This window comes from Lactuca serriola, chromosome 8 (assembly GCF_051521515.1).
Source record: "Lactuca serriola cultivar US96UC23 chromosome 8, Lser_US96UC23_V15, whole genome shotgun sequence".
Classification (NCBI taxonomy): Eukaryota; Viridiplantae; Streptophyta; class Magnoliopsida; order Asterales; family Asteraceae; genus Lactuca; species Lactuca serriola.
Window position 1 is genome coordinate 245,398,946 of NC_136415.1, and position 5,728 is coordinate 245,404,673.

At 30.2% G+C, this 5,728-nt stretch overlaps 1 long non-coding RNA gene across 11 annotated transcripts; it reads right to left on the minus strand.

The window, feature by feature from the left end:
- Nucleotides 1-2,582: 2,582 nt before the first annotated feature.
- Nucleotides 2,583-5,219, minus strand: LOC145070013 (uncharacterized). 11 transcript variants are annotated; one of them, XR_013689781.1, is made up of 5 exons: nucleotides 4,962-5,219; nucleotides 4,312-4,859; nucleotides 4,092-4,129; nucleotides 3,778-3,863; nucleotides 2,583-2,830 (listed from the first exon to the last, which is right to left on the minus strand). It is a non-coding gene; the product is annotated as an uncharacterized LOC145070013 (long non-coding RNA). The 11 variants fall into 11 exon arrangements; XR_013689791.1 differs by lacking the exon at nucleotides 2,583-2,830 and adding an exon at nucleotides 3,934-3,994 and having other exon boundaries at nucleotides 3,661-3,842; XR_013689788.1 differs by lacking the exon at nucleotides 2,583-2,830 and having other exon boundaries at nucleotides 3,661-3,994.
- Between the last annotated feature and the right edge of the window lie 509 nt (nucleotides 5,220-5,728).

Consider the following 5,728-nt stretch of genomic DNA (forward strand, 5'->3'; position numbering starts at 1 on the left):
ATTTCTTAATGTTTAAGATTACGAAGGATGATCCAGCCTTATTCTTTTAATTTATGGCTCTGATACCAAATTGTAACACTCATACTTTTTAAAACCAAAAGATACAATGGTTGTACAAATATCACGACATATAATCATGATAAAAATACAATTTTATAAGAACCTTTTGAAAAATTATTAGAGTTTATAATGTTTGGTGTTACAACAATAGTATCACAACCATAGGAGTAGAAAAATGATTATACAACCATGAGACTTTCCTAAATCCTCCATAATCCTTTATTAGTAATGCTATATTAATGCTCTTCTAGCCATTGGCTTCCAAACCTGAGTACACAACACATTTAACCTAATACATAAGTAAAATACTAGTGAGATAATGGGATTAGTCCCCACAAGCTTAATTTGATACGTAGTGTTTGTGATAATCATAACTTAAATAATTCATAAACACGATTGTCAACATAAATTCCTATATTACGCTATCATATGAGGAATCTACACCTCTTGATGGTTATCTACAAACTTATTAATCTATTACATATGTATAATCTATACCCTTAGTTAGTTAACTACTAGCTATATATAGGGCTAGGTTATAATGTGGATGAACAACTATTGTGCAAACGTGTGGACCGTGCTATTTTATGAGAATTAATAAGAAAATAGGTTCTTTAGTAATTTTACTACGTTCAATCTTATACAACTATCGTTATTTTCATGCATTCTCACTAATTCTTATTCATTTTTGTTCCTACACATTGTTTTTCCTTCATTTTCATTCTTACAGAATACGTCTCAATAAACATTTTGACAGAACGAGAATAATAAAAAAAAAGTTTATAATAACCTTATAGACGATTTAATTAGTGAGAATATCTGAAAATGACAAAAATTATGTAATATTGAACGTATTTATATTATTGAACAACATTATTTCTTTGTCATTCTTACAAAATAGAATTGTCCACACGTCCGTACAATAGATGTCAATCCACATTTGAACCTATATATATATATATATATATATATATATATATATATATATATATATATATATATATATATGTGTGTGTGTGTGTGTGTGTGTTTAAATGAAAACACCAAATAAAATGTAGATATGAAGACATTACTTTTATACTTTTAGGTTTATATTACATTATGAATCTTGTATATATTTTCTTATATCCTTATTCGACAATAAATATATGAATAATGTTACATTAATATTCACAGATAAATTACTAAAAAATAATATATGAATAACCACACTTAGGTATTCATATTAGAATTTATTACGATATATATATATATATATATATATATATATATATATGTGTGTGTGTGGGGGGGGGGGGGGGGGTTGGGGGGAGTAGGGGAGGAATTGTAATAAATTCTAATATGAATATTTAAGTGTGGTTATTCTTATATTTATTTGTAGTAATTTCTATGTGAATATTAATGTAACATTATTCATATATTTATTGTCGAATAAGGATATAAGAAAATATATACAAGATTTATGATGTAATATAAACCTAAAAGTAATGTCTTCATGTCTACACTTTATTTGGTGTTTTCATTTAAACACACACACACACACACACACACACACATATATATATATATATATATATATATATATATATATATATATATATATATATATACTAGTAGCGTACCTGCGCGATGCGGCGGCCGCGATTCGTTTCACTCCGCTGATTAGTTTCTGAACATAGTGTCATTTCGGTGATCGTCAAACTGTTTCCTTTTGATTAGTTTTATTCTGACGATTTGTTCCTTTCAGGGATTAACTTTATCCGTAGTAACAATGAACCTCAAACTATATAACCCATAATAACAAAATATACTTGGATTTTGTTACCAATAAAGACAACGTATTTATTTGCTACATATTGTTTTTATCCATAAATATATAGAAATTTGATGGTATTATAGCTAAGGAATTATACATCCATTATTATTACTTACAGTTAAATGTCAATATATTGTTTTTCAACATAAACAAATGAAACGATTATATAAAATTTTGGTTAATCACATGTAATTTTTAAATTTTGAAAAGGTTTTGACATTTATAACAAAAAATTATTATTGTTATTTGTATTTTATGATGGCGAAAAACTCATTTATTACATAATCACTTATATGAAACTATAGTTGTTATAATTAAACCTAAGTATCATGTATCCTTATATCTCCTTTAATTTTCCATATATTTAGTTTATTTGTAATCCATGTTTATATTTCTTTTTGTTTTTTGTGGATTTTAAGCAACAACTTGTAATAAAAATCAATTACTTAATTATGTTTAGCTTTGTCAGCTTTTTCTGTATATGTACAACCATGAATTACCATATGCCTTTTCTTTTGGTCAGAAGTACAGCTCATGATTTTTTATATAAAAAATTAAATCATGTATTTCACCCACCAAACCCATTATTTTTTACTTGTTACTTTCACAAGGTGGATACAAGTTCTAGATGTATATGATAAAAATAGAAACAAATCAACCCCAAAATTATAAATAAACTCGAGACAAAGATCAACAGAGAAGGCACTAAAAACAATTTCTCTAATTGTATACCCACCTAGAGATGCAATCTTCCAAATATTATTTAACCAAATATTTTATAATCATAAAAATATGACTTTCCTCTATATTTGGATACATTAGATCACCAACCAAAGATAAGATCAAAGGCTCACATCACGATTAATTTTGTCAACTCCAAAAAAAACAGTTTTCTAGTATAATTAAAGGTACATGCACCCAAATGCAACAAAGGTTGCTACTCTGGATATGAACCTGAGAAAAAAAGCCACAATCTTGAGGTGTTCAACATCATTGTTACATAAGAAATAAAAAGAAGGAAACAAAGTACACAAAAAATAGAAGTTACACCAATGAAAGGTCAGATGTTTGTTACTCGGATAATCTTGAGGTTCGATTTGTCCAATGCACAATCATGCATATGCACACAATTACACACAGTCAAAACACACATAATAATTATTTAAATCTGAGAAAAAAAAAACATAATTTCATATTTCTAGATTCATATATTTTCATTTGAATAGCGTATCAGTTCCCCACAAACAATCACATACATACATAGTCACACAAATTCCTAGAGTCTAATTTAAGAAGTTACACTTTCAACAAAATGAAACCATTACAAAATCAATCTATAAAACATAATTTCATATTTCTTTCAAATTTTCCCAAATGAAACCATTACAAAATCAATCTATAAAACATAACAATCTTTCTTTTATCGCCATTTTTGCTTATAATAAACCATTTTTCTTGAAAAGAAAATTAAATTCAACAAAAAGTTGTAAAGATGATGAAACATGGGTCCAAGATCTAGACTCGCAAAGTTGCCCAAAAGGATTCGCAGTTTGCAACAGAGGGTAAGAATATGGTCAAACAATCCATAAATTTTTTTTATGAGCAAAATGAAAACATATCACTGAAAGATTGAGACACGTTAAGATCAAAAATCAACATATGAAGATGCACCAGTTGTCTCAGACGATCACCAACACCAAACTACCAAAATTAAATCACCTAATTTGACAAAATAAATTAGGGCTTCAAGAAAATATAACATTTTTAACCAAAAAACCTTCATATAATCAAACAATGGTATCGTTCCTTTTGATCATTAAAACCAAAGTAAACATGAAATCAGTACATTTAGCAAAACATGAACATTTTTTGAACATGAATCACAAAATAGAGGAACAAACCCATTTCCTTTCAAGCCTTCCCCCTTTTCCTTCAAGCCTTCCTGATTGATACAGATTGTGTCGACCTTAAATTGACGACACAAAACCTTTTCACAAAAACGAAAATTAACAATCAAAAAGGGGAAAAAAAATTAAAACCAGAAGTTTGAGGTTTACCTCATCCAAATAAGCTTAAAATTCAAATAAGTGGCTGAGAGAGGGCGGTATAGGGATATGGCTGTAAAAATGATTACCGTATGGGACAAATGATTACCGTATGGGTTTACACACATAGAGTAAAAGAGAGGATACAGAGAAATATGCCTTCATCATACCTTTTCCTTTTGAATCAAATCATAATTTACTCCATTTCCTACATGATTAGTATAACCAAACATTAAAACATTTATTTAGTAGTTAATGAAAGTAAGATCAAAGAAAATATGTGTGTGTTTGGATCTTGATGCTCTTCCTAAAAACCCACACAAACTTCATTAGAGAAACTACAAAACCACAAAAAAATTTGTTCACACACATAAATTACTTTTGGAGTACCTGATGGCGAAGAAAACACATCCATAAAAACACATACATTAAACATCATCATCATGTTGAATCTTATTGTATCATTCTATTTGAGGCTGTACATCGTTTCTTTGTTTAAATCCAAAAACTCCAAAATCGTTGACGATATTGACGATGATAAATGATGGTGACTAAGGGCATGGAAAACCCTATCAAACCGTGCCTAGGTCAAAAATAGTACCTGGAGTAGTAGAGCAATAAAAACACTTTGCTGATATATCTGCAACAACTAAAATCCGAGCATGCTTATGTTACAAAATAAACAAAAAAAATCAGAAACAAAATTGAGCATATTTTTAAAAACGGGAGAGATAAACAAAATCTTGAAGCTCTAACATTTGATGTGTCACATCTAACAACTGGGCGTTTTGATTTTTGATTCCAACTGAGGATGCGAACATATAAGAAGTAAGAATAAGTAGTCGATTGATGCAGTGGTGTGTAACCGTTGTTGGGGTGCAAGATATCTCTAAATCCACCATAACGGTTGCATAGGTGGGGTGGTTTTAGATGATAACCTGAACGATTCGAGATAATCAGTGTTTTTAGAGAGAGAGAGAGAGAGAGAGAGAGAGAGAGAGAGAGAGACGCGTAGAGGAAATCAATAAGAGGATTCTTACCTGAATCGAACCCTCCAAGAACCATACATGACCAATGAACCAAGGATCTGATGGTGGTCCAACAGAGGATGTAGTGAAGGGGAGATGATAGCGGCTAGGGTTTTTTCTAGGAAAAATGGCTTGACCTGATGTTGAATGGAGCAAGCGAGAAAGAGAAAGAAATGCCTTTTTGGTTCCTGAAAATTTGATTTCAAAAAGATTTAAATTGCCCGCCTTGGAGATGTGAAGAAGGTGGGGGTAGGATGAGTTGTTTGTATCTTCCGTGTCATCTTTTAAGATGAATACAATTTACTTCATTTGGTTATAACCATTTCACCAGGATTAGGATTAGAAGAATCATCACCATCCATTTGAGATCCAATGGTCCGTAATTGCTCTCCTTGTATTTTAAGATAGATGTCTTAAAATTGGTGGGGCCTACACTTATAAACTCTTTATAAGATGGTATATATATATATAGGGTGAGGTAAAATAGAAAACCATAATTAACAAGGAACTAAGTAACCAATCGTGACGTCGGAAATCATAATGATCAAGAGTAAATTACACGAATGGTCCATATGGTTTAGGGTAATTCGCGTGTTTGGTCCCTAACTTATTTTTTTAGCTCGGAATGTCCCTATTGTTTGTGTTTGTTACGCGTTTGGTCCCTGTCTTACTTAAAAAAACTATTTTGCCCTTGATTTTTTTAATCTATTTAAATAAACACACATCCAATCCCACCTTCCCCACGTTTCCTTATCTAACCCACCATTTTTTCCTATTAA